Source organism: Thermobia domestica, chromosome 2 (assembly GCF_964235325.1).
Source record: "Thermobia domestica chromosome 2, izTheDome1.hap1.1, whole genome shotgun sequence".
Lineage (NCBI taxonomy): Eukaryota > Metazoa > Arthropoda > Insecta > Zygentoma > Lepismatidae > Thermobia > Thermobia domestica.
Window position 1 is genome coordinate 384,081,203 of NC_137455.1, and position 12,456 is coordinate 384,093,658.

General features: G+C 29.6%; 1 long non-coding RNA gene across 1 annotated transcript in view; it reads left to right on the forward strand.

The window, feature by feature from the left end:
- Positions 1-12,208, forward strand: part of LOC145679906 (uncharacterized) — a 143,085-nt gene extending 130,877 nt beyond the window's left edge. Inside the window, exons 2-3 of the long non-coding RNA XR_014130611.1 lie at positions 8,465-8,667; positions 11,958-12,208. This is a non-coding gene — a long non-coding RNA (uncharacterized LOC145679906). The remainder of the gene's footprint in view (positions 1-8,464; positions 8,668-11,957) is intronic.
- Positions 12,209-12,456: the final 248 nt, after the last annotated feature.

Consider the following 12,456-nt stretch of genomic DNA (forward strand, 5'->3'; position numbering starts at 1 on the left):
TGGCTTGTAACACTCCGAAATATTCATTACTAGTTATATCCCTCTTAATTTGTGTAGATTTAATATTCATCTTTATATATATATATATATATATATATATATCTTACTATTCTTTTTTTCTGTATCTGTACGTTTTTTGCTTCTTATGTTCAATTATATTTTTAATATATAGGCCTATATCATATATAACTTTTGACATGTACAAATCAGTGTAAACCCCTCTTTAATATTTCTCTGTTGAGGGTAGAGTGAAATAAATAAATATCAGATATATACATTTCATGGACTAATGTAAACAATTTAGTATGTTTCATGGGCTAAAGAAAACGACGGTAAAATAATATTGCTAATACGTAAAGTAATTTGATAATAACATTGGGAAATTTCCAAAAAGCCATGGGCATGGTATTCATCTTAAATTTGTGCGTCCTAGTATTGAATTCAGTGAAGAATTTGAATTAATTTTACTTGTCGAAATGTTTTCTCTTGAGTAAAGTTCTTCGGGCTCCTCCCTGGATGCGTTCCTGGAGGGAAAGAAAATGTTTCCCGTAATCTGCTATTTTATAACGCAATAAAAAAAAAATAATAATGGCAGTGGAAGTGTCTATTGAGACAGGCATATTCAAAATGTCTATCAGATGATATCTATAGAGTGATATTGTTTATGATAAAAAGTAAAGAATATGTTCTAAATAGAAGATATCACAATAGAAAAAGACATACTGTATGTAATAAAATGATCTTATTTATAAACAACAAACGTCTCTGTGCGTTTCGTACCTGATGATACAATAATAATGACGCTTCTTAAGTTATTGTCTGACTTTATTAGATTACACTAGAGTGCAAACAATTTGTTGACTTAAAGCTATTATGACAATTTAATAGCAACAAGAAATCAGTAAGTATTTTTTTCAATTTAATCATTTCACTGTAAGATAAAAGCTATAGCTATATTTATATTTGAGCATTAATATTTATGTAGCCGAATGCAGAGCCGAATGAAAACTTGACCATTACCCCCTAACCCACCACCTATAGTGACTCACGAACCACTGGAAAAATGACCCACCTTGAACCACCATGACCCACTCTGACCCAGCATCCACCAAAACCCATCATCATGAACTCTGACCCATAATCCACGTCCTCCTCTTCAGTGACTAAAGAGTTTACACCTGTAATAATAATAATAAAAAAAAAGTTGTGAAATTGTAACTAAATTATAATAAACATAACTCGTAAAGTCTGATACCAGGTCACACAAAATGTATTTCATTTTTTCAAGCTAATATATCTTTTACTTAATATATTAATTATTAAATCATTCATATATACATTATGAATGAGAAATAAAATAATATCAAAATAGAAATCGATATGTATAAATTTTAATATCCCATTGTCAGTGAACCAGACAATACAGAGTACGAAAAGACACAAACAGAAAACGATATCCCTGCTGCTTGTGTCTTATAGGCTACAGGAAATGCATGCTTACTTGAAGTAAATGCTAATGAAAGAACGTGTGAAATGCCAAATGATAGTGTGGAAGGAAACAGGAAAACCAATGAATCGTTTAATTACAAAATTATTGGACAAGAATATCGTCGCTGCGCCTCGCAGAATCGCTATGTGTTAAAACCACAACTTTTCAGGAGAAGCAAAAAACATTCCAAACTTAAAATTTTGCCAGATATACGGTAACACTTGAAAAATATAATAAAATTGTTTCTGCGTATGTTGTGCACGCAGACAGACTGATCCTTTCGTACTTAATGTTTGATATCTCAATAAAACTTTTCGAAGGCATTGTTGTTCATGTCATTCAGTTCTTTCCGTGTAGTTCTTTACTTACGTTTAGTGGTTTATGTTACTTATTTTCAGGAGTAACGGGACTTGTTGACCACCCTGTACATCATATAAAACAGTAATTATTTAAGAATATATCCTTAATAGCTACAGTAAATAAATTATAATTTTATACTATTTTATACAAATGTGTTAAGTACTCAGCAAATCGGTATGTTTTGACAAATATTTTCTAGAACCGAATACTGTTCGAAAATTCAGGAGGGCATCTTTCCTTACCCCTGCTGTGGACGGCCATTCTTGAAATCCCTACAAAATCCTTCATTCGTGACCTTCAGTGAGGTGGACTGTGGTAAATACCGTAAAAAGAATAACAAAGTGTGTACAAATTCAGAAAGAAACGGGCTTGACAGAAATAATCTTAAACAAAGAATATATATATATATATATATATATATATATATATATATATATATATATATATATATATATATATATATATATATATATATATATATATAAACCGAAATGTTTACTCACCTAAACTACGTCCTTCCACGTTTCAGCTTTACACCAACTGAAGAAATCAACTGTTTATATCTGTCACATTAGCGGCTCGGGAAGCTCGCCGCTTTCATAGACAAAATCTAAAAGCAAGTAGGCCATTGTTGAATAATACGGTATTCACTTACGGAAAAGGGCAGAAATAGAGAAAATTTAATTGAATCGGTGAGTGGAAAAACACTACTAATCCACAAAACTCATTTTGAGATATTTGAAGAAAGAACTTTCCTTTGTTAATGCCACAAATGTACAGTCGACATTCTAGCATTCTGCTATAACGTGCGAGATCTTTCAAATTGTACTGCTCTTCATTACAACTTGTATTTCTATATCTTTAGCCTTTAAATGGCTTATTTTGGACTCACACTGTTTTCCCACTCGCCGATTCAATTTTAACGTTGAGTTATTTCCCAAAGGTTCTCTTTTTATTAATTGGATATGCACAACCAGAATTCAAAATACACATAAATTCACATGAATAAACACATAATACTTATTAAAGTGCATGGAAAAAGTACACACTACGGGGCCTATCTTGCGTACAAGAGAGCCCCCCAAATGTCCTCCCCTCATTCTCGAAAACTATCAGGATACAAACAAAACTTTTTTCGGTACAAACGATTTCCTTTCGAATGGTGTATTTCAATTTTTTTGTGCTGTGATACGGGGAGGGTGCTATCTTGGCGCCAAGATAGCCCCCCCAGTTGATCTCTTCAGTAACCCTATAAGGAAAATGATACAAACGAAAATATTTTCTGCACAAACAGTACAAACGTAGTACAAACGAATGACCTAGTTATTGTTTCAATTTTCTAAAGTCGGGGGGCTATCTTGCAATACGTGGTTTAGTGGGTTTTCAATGTTTGATTTCAGAAAGTGACATCTTGCGTGGGTTTAAGTATAAATAACCTTGTAGCTCTACAGATAAATAACATATAAAACTAATTAATACCACGAAATAAATACAGCAGAAATGCACACACTCGTTATGAATTTACCATACATCTATTTTCAATGTTAAAAAAATTTATCTCAACATATACTGAATTTAATAACAAAATAATGTTTTGTCTTTAAGCTAGTACTATTAAATTTATATCAAAATTACACTTATTGTATACAAATAGCATGTAATATTTATATCACTTTTAATGTAATAATAAATGCTTTTAATTACTGATTATGTTGTTTGTGAAATATTAATTCTTTACACGTTTCATTTCTTGACATCTAACTGTTAAATAGTAAAACATTTTTTTTTTAATAATCGGTAGAAATGATTGAATTATATAGGTTGTTTCAACTATTTCAAGACAGTGATGCCAATCTGTGGAAAAAATCCCATTTTGTAGGACATTTTTATATTCATTTTTCTAATATTGGAAAAATTTCTTCAAAATTGACAGCATGTATGGGATTTTCAATATATTTATTTTATCGACGTCAACAAAATTGTCTGGAAATAGGCTGAAGACGCTTGAATAAAAGTGAAATCGGTGCTAATTGTCAAATTTTGTTATTAGAAAACCTATATTAATGTGAAAGTGATTTATGCAGGAACATGCGAATAATAATAATAATAATAATAATAATAATAATAATAATAATAATAATAATAATAATAATAACAAGGAACGTAATTGTACTTTGGAATTTTAGAAGAAAATCATGAACGGAGGAACGTAAATTACATCAAACGACAAACAGTCAATTTGTGTAACGTTCCAAACGAAATAACTGGGAAATGAAGTTTATCTAGTTGTACTCTATTCAGTAAAAAATTTTGGCACAAAAGCGTGATGTAAATACTAAATTTTGACAACAAAATGCACTGGTTTTCATAAAAAAAATTCAAAAATCTCTTTAATTAAGGAAAATACTTACTAGAAATTTAGAAAATCGGTATTTGCGAACAATTGACCCAAATATTGAAGAAAGTAAGTAACATACGGTAGTTTCAATTTCAATATTTTATAAATTTGAAAATTATGTAATTAGTATAGCGTGTGAGAAATTTAAGAGCAAATTGGGAATTTCTGTTGTTCTAGATGGGGTGTCATAAGGTTCCAGGCTTGCATCACTGTTTCAAGATTCGTTCTTATGTCACGCTTAAAAAGGCGCCAATACTTCTCAGGAAATTCTAGCTGCGCAACCAGTATTTTTTATCAGAAATCTCTGTTGGGGAGTAAAACACTCCTCCGTAAAAAGTGAGAACCTCCATAAATAAAACATTAGTGAGCAGGGCCTTTCCATCGAATTACAAGGCTAATGAGAATACCATATCTAACATGAATAAAGTATTTTGCGTGAACTTCGACTTTTTATATCTATGTCAGTGATATTTTTCTATCTGTAAAGATGCCTTACAAATTATGGCTCTTTATCTCTTAAAATTTTTTAATCCCAAGAATGAATTAGAAGTAGTAAATTCTTGTACTTTTCTTGAAGAACCTCTTTCTTTGTATGTTGCTGGGTCCCTCGAGCTCCGGCCCTGGGTAAGGGTGTCAACTTCTGAAAATTAAGATACCGGGGCAGCCTTGTGAAGTACAAAATCGTCAAATATCGTCATCCCTCGTCAAAAATGTGAACAATCTGAAAGTGGTTAATTCACATAAAATTGAGCGATTCGGAGTTCGAATTTAATAACTTTCGTTACTTTCGATGTATATATTCAACTTACTTATTCGATTTTTTGGTTGATTCGGTACATGTAACTTTTGTAGTCTATCATCAATAAATGATACATCGTATTTAAAAGAGAATAAAAATGTAATTGAGAAAATATAATTATGGCATGCACAAAATATACTTGAGAAATAAGTACTACCAGCTTCGCTGCGGGCATGGTAATGTCTCATAATGCCTACATACTTTTATTGGATCTGGATTCATTATTTAATTGGAATATGTAACTGAGGATGAAGCAGTGCTAACTGTGCTCTTGAAAATGTACTTTTGCTGATCTTTAGCAGTTCTGGTAAGTTGAGTGAATTTTCCTACCTTCAACTCTTCAGCAAATTCCGCGTACGACAGGTCGATATCAAAGCGAATTAAAGGCTCGATTTTAACCATGTTCATCTATAAACGATTTCTTTCGTCACTTCAAAATAATCTGAATAGAACAGAAAATAGAGGGAAAAAATACAGGACATTTAACGATCTCTTTTGAGGTCGTACCGGACACCGGACAAGGAGATCACAAACCAAACTGTCCGGTAAAATACCGGACGTTTGACAATTCTAACCCTGGAGCTGAGGATAATTGATCTACTTGCAACATATACGGGAAAACAGCCGTTAGTAAGTACCCCTTCACTGAGAGACTGTGTATATTTCGAAATTAGATATTTGAAATTGTATCGCATGTTAAGCAGAACAACATATTATTTTATAGTATACCTACTAAAAGTAAGATAACTAGTTCTGTGCCCGAACCTTCAGCCCTCCGTACATAGATTAAATAGTGCTTTAATTAATTTTTGTATTATTATTATTATTATTATTATTATTATTATTATTATTATTATTATTATTATTATTATTATTATTATTATTATTATTATTATTATCTGTCGAGGAATTTGAAGCTTAAAATATATAAAACGATAATCATGCCTGTTGTTCTGTATGGTTGCGAAACATGGTCGCTTACTCTGAGGGAAGAACATAGACTGAAAGTATTTGAAAACAGGATCCTGAGAAGAATATTCGGACCCAAGAGGAACGAGAATGGGGAATGGCGGAAGCTTCATAACGAGGAACTACATAGTTTATACGGTTTACCCAGCATTGTTAGGGTCGTCAAGTCTAGGAGGCTTAGGTGGGCAGGTCATGTAGCTAGAATGGAAGAAAGTAGAAACGCTTTCAAAGTCTTGACTGGTAGACCCATAGGAAAACGACCATTAGGAAGACCTAGGCGCAGATGGGAGGATAATATTAAGATGGATCTCGCAGAGATAGGAATACAAAGTAGAAACTGGATCCAATTAGCTAAGGATAGAAGTCAGTGGAGAGCTTTTGTGAACGCGGCACTGAACCTCCGGGTTCCATAGGCCATAGAGTTAGTTAGTTAGTTATTATTATTATTATTATTATTATTATTATTATTATTATTATTATTATTATTATTATTATTATTATTATTATTATTATTATTATTATTATTATGTCCATCAACTAACGTGAGGGTGCACAAGTATTAATTCTCAAACCTAAATATGGTTACGACTCTTATCCTATTTTAAAATAATTAAATCAAATCAAAACAAGTTTTAAGTTCCAACAAAATCAGTAAATTGTTTGGACGCTAGCGACATCTATTGGCGTCAGGCAGTGACTGTTTATTATTAGTAATTAACGTGACGCACAGGCTAAAGTACTGAAAAATGTTATTTTATGCTTGCAATTATCAACAAAAACAGTGATGATTCCAGGAGATTGTCCGAGGAGAAAATTCTACTCCTGACTATAATATATTTGATCATTCTCAGTGTCAATACTAATATTTTAGCAATATCACTTTTCACCCACCACCACCCCAATGTATTGAAAGTTCTCCCGAAGGAAATCTTCTGAAATCACTGTTCAAAACATTGCCGTCTCTTAACATGGTCCAGTAGTTTTTAACATTGGCCATTGTAAATGTTCTATTTAAATTGATGGTTTCCAGCACTTATTCTGCGGAAACACCGAAATTCAACACATTATTATTATTATTATTATTATTATTATTATTATTATTATTATTATTATTATTATTAATCTAGAATTTTACATGATCTATTACATGGAGGTTCTAATTTAGATGGTTTCATTTCGTTAAGAGTTCCTTATTGCAGAACCAGGAAATTTACTGCTTTTGTTTGAATTAGGTTATTTCCCAAATCTTCTATTTATAGCTGTATTGAGACAGCTAATAAATTAAATTCTAATTTAGGTCTATTTCAATCTAAATTTCCAATTGTTCGTCATCAATTCTTTAAACTTTTTATAAGTTAGTCTTATTCATATGGGTGAATTTAATATGTGTATATATATTTTCTGTAACTGTATATATATCTGTACATTTGATTTTATGTTCATGCATGTAATTCTACTATGTATGCGTGTAATTTTTCCGCATGTAATCTTTATGCATGTATTTTCTTAATTACAGATACTACATGTTTTTTATTTTTATATTCATTTATCATCATGTATTTAGCATGTTTTTTATTTTTATGGTTTTATGTATAAACTGCTTATTTTACAATTAAATCACTGTATTTTGCAATATAATCACTGTATTTTGTATTATTCTTGGTCTTCTAGTTAACTGTCAAGCTGTTGTTACCAATAAGCTGCTTAAATTATTATTATTATTATTATTATTATTATTATTATTATTATTATTATTATTATTATTATTATTATTATTATTATTATTATTAACTTCCTTAATGAACTTTTTTGTTTCTTTGCACAAATTTTTGTTATCCTTTTCTTTCTTCTTCCTTTCTGATGAGTGTGTTTACATTTTGGTGGCCATTTGTGTTGTGATATTTCTTTTTATGGATTGAGTTGAGTTGAGTTGATTTGAGGTTTAACGTCCTGTTCAGCAGCGAGGCTAAATGAGACGTGGACCTACTAATTAACGTGGAATCCTAACCCCATGAGCTCCCGCTGGAAATTTTTTATGTATTTTTAATATACTTATTCGATCATCAATTTGTATTACATGCATGCATTATCAAATATTACAAATATTACATGCATGATGGAAATCATGTATATTTAGTTCATTTACTTCAGGTTTTTTTAATATCCAAAAACATCATTGTACACGAAGAGATAAAAATCAAAAAGTCTCTCTCTCTCTCTCTCTCTCTCTCTATCTATCTATCTATCTATACATATATATATATATATATATATATATATATATATATATATATATATATATATATATATATATATATATATATTAACATCATACTTTGTATATTTGTAGCTTCATTTGTATGATTTTATTAACGTATGTTTCTGATGATATGTGTATTCTTTTTATATTGTAAATATATTCAATTTCACAATATCTTTAATTTTGCAGTATCACATAAAAGAAATAATACAACCTTGTGAAATATTGCGGATATACTTTCCATCACTGATAAATGACTACAGGTATTCTGTTAAGAAGGAACATTTTCCTTTTCTGCGATTCAGAGGATTTTCAAGAGACTAGGTGAAATGTAACAAGTTTGATTTTTCTGGCGCGTTAGGAACCTGATGCACAGCTCTCCGTTTCACCAGGTATTTATAGCATAGACTTCTATATTTCTCAAATTCATCTGTACGTAAATGCAAAGGAAGAAGAGTTTTAGGAGTGACCTAAAAATAGATTAGAAGATTGCAATCTTGGCCAATAATTAGTTTGTGGATCAGGAACAACAGAATTTTTAAACGCCCCCTAAATAGAGTTTTCGTATTTTCTACGGAATAAGCACATCATACTGAGTTAAGTGATAGTTTGGGTTTGGCTACACTTTATATGTATGTAGTGTAAGATATAAGTCCTACAAGAAAAGTCTTGACTCAAATATATTGCATTTTTTGATCCAAAAATGGCTGGGATCGTGATGGTATATCCAAAACTTCCGTAATCATAGTTCAAAGCGAGTTTACTGGCTTTGATAATTTTTGTAAGACTCTGGTACAACTAAAAACAAAGACAGATAAATGAAAAGCTCTTTTGCAAGTAACATTGTCAAATATAGCACGTGCCATTGTTGCATTTTTTGTTGTTGTAATATGAACTCTACAAACCTACAAAAACATTTAAATTAATTATTAGATATTTCATAGTTCTGCTACTCGAATATTGGGCTGTAATTTTTGGGAAATCAGGTAGTGATCATTCAATGCTCACTTTGTCAGACTTCAACTTTTTTTTTTATTTACAGTAGGTCTTTGTAGGCTTATGTGTACTTTATTTACAGTTATTACCATCATATTTGAAAGTTGCATGAGGTGATGATGAAGAGGGCAGACATTTGTTCATTACTGTCTTGATACATTGCATTGTTTATTTCATTGACAGTATAAAATTATCTTTCATGTTCTATTGTTCAATGTTTATCTCATGAGATTTATTATTTTTGAGCAGTTTTTCGTGTGTAGTTATAATTTGTTAGTAAGAGCTAATTTGAATAACAAGAAAAAATTTATGTTCATTTACTGAACAATACAAATGTATGATGTAAAATGAGTGTTCATATATATACAAATTCAATTGGATTATATATCCCTACATTTGTATTACTCATTAAATGAACATAACTTTTGTCTTGTTATTCAAATTAGCTCTTACTAACAAGTACTAACTACACACGAAAAACTGCTAAAAAATAATTAACCTCCCGAAACAACATGAACAGAAAATTGTTTTATATATATATATATATATATATATATATATATATATATATATATATATATATATATATATATATATATAAAAGAAATTTAGTAATTTTGCCTTGAAATTGAGATTAGAATTTCTCTCAATTTATGAATAGGGCTGCCTAATTTCGCAACATTACTTTTTGTTATTAATTTTGCGATATATATATATATATATATAAAAGTTAATAAAATAATCTTTTGAAGATCATTTATGACAAAAAATACACATTAGGCCTAATTTGAATTATATTATTTGTAAATATAATTTGTATTTATATTTATTTATTGTATCTAGCAGATGTATTTCTAATCATGATATTCAATTTATATAATTTATCAATTTATTTATTTATAATAGTCCTCTACAGGGCCAAACTCCATTTACAGAGGAACATTTGGTATACTTATATAATTAGATAGATAGACAGATATTGAAAGAAAGAAACAAAGATTATACATGAAAAGAAGGAAAAATACAAGTTAAATAATAAAAAAAAAATTAAAATATTTGTAGTATAAAATATTTTTTTAAAAATGAAAAATATGAAAAATAAAAAAAGTCTCCAATATAGGTTCAAAATTCATAGAGATAACACTTCTTACTTAATATTATTTTTGAGAATACGCAAATATATATAGAGACAGAATAACAGAAGTCAAGATTCAGAACTAATGAAATCAACTGATTGAAATTTTTACAAGCTCTATATATAAATGACTGCTAGTGGATTGTAATGTGAGATCTCGTTATGTTAAATACTAAATTCTTAGGAAATGATCATTTATTGAAATTAATATATTGGAGTACATTACAGTTATCTGTCACTGAGTTTACTCTTTTGTACAAATATATTTATTGAATAAGAAAACGTCTATTTAAAAAATATACGTAACAGTTACTTCTTGAAGTCAGTTGCTCCTCAAACAGAAAAATAATCTATCTGTTTTTTGAATTTTAAAAAATTGAAAACTGATATAAAATGGTAAATAACTAAATATAAAGAGAAAGTGGACTGATGATTATAACCCGAGAAAATTGTCCTAACATTTCAACATGTCGTCCTTTCCTCACCCAATTACAAAGTTCAATTTAGTTGAAAAACATCTTCCAAGTTATTCTGACAAATATTCGTAATGAAAAATTTAGTCACTTTCTAGTCTACATAGAAACATGCTTCAACTATTTACGCAAGTTTTCACATCTGTTGAAACTTTTAACACAAAATCCTTATGATATCTCCTGAACCTAAAAGTCTCTGACTCGCTAAAAGATGTAACCTTCTCAAGCTCTCCTAATGTTTCGGAAAAAAATATTTTTAGAAAAGTTAATTGTGCTTTCTATATATATATTAAAAAAAATACGGTTGCACTCGTGAGTAGACGAAAAACAATTTTCATGATGAATTCCAAACGAGACAGAGCTCTTCCAATAGGAAGATAATTTTTCGATGCGAAACATCACCTACTCTTGTTTCGTGCACGTCCCTGAAAAGAAAATATGTAAATATGAGTGTGTGCCCTGTGCGGGTCTGGAGTATAAAACCTACAATTAATACATTCAATGAAATCTTTCCCGTTGTATTCAATAGATCAAGAACATTCATTCATTTATTGAAAACCCGACTTTAATGTTACAAGTAGTGATTGACATACATTGACGTAGATAGTGAAGAATAAAGTATTGTGGCCAAAAGATAATTTTGGCCTATAAGAAAATGCCCAAAAATATTATTACTTTGTATAATGGCATTTTGAGGATACTTTATACTTACATACACTTTATCATCCCACCATTTTACACTTCTCATTTCATCATTTCTACCATCATGATTCACTTGCCTTAATCATCGTGTCTCTTAACCTAAAGGGCATAATCGTCCTATGTGAAACTGAAAAAAATTACTTATTCTTAATGCACTTTAAACAGCTTTAATTTCAACTCGTCTATGAGTTGATTTACGTACATACAGGTAATACAGTAATTTGTATTCTTACAATTTGGCGACACTGATATGCCGCCTTTCCGGTTAAAAAAAAATCCCGATATTCTGTATTTTACTATATTTTTCAATGGTAGAATATGAAATTTTACATTTATATTTTTAGAAGCAGAATTTATAAATTATTATTGTTTTTAGATTAAGATAGTGAATAATAATGAAAAACTAAAATTGTAGAGGAGAAAACGAACGAGAAAATTTAACAGAAAAGAGAAAGTTTAAAAAACTCTGTGAGAGTTGGACGTTTCGTATATGCCACCAGTCTGGAACTGGTAAGTGCAATAAAAAAAATATTAAAAATAAGTCAATTAATATCCTTATTTTAATATACATATATATAATTTATGTTTCATTATTTTAAGTTCTCAGTTCTGGAAATTGATTTTATAAATCCAGTTTTATTATTTTTTTAAATTTTCTATTTCTGTACTAGCGAAACATGAAGATGTAACATGAAACATGTAGTATAAAGATGAAACATGCAACAACTGAAATTTTCATTGTTTTCGTTTGATATGCTTCTTTTTTTTTAATCCAACTTTATTTCTAAATGTGTGACAAACATAATTAAATAAAAGTATTGTCTGAGGAATTTTTTAGGGTAAAAGTCTACTTGTTAAGAAGTCTATACGTCATT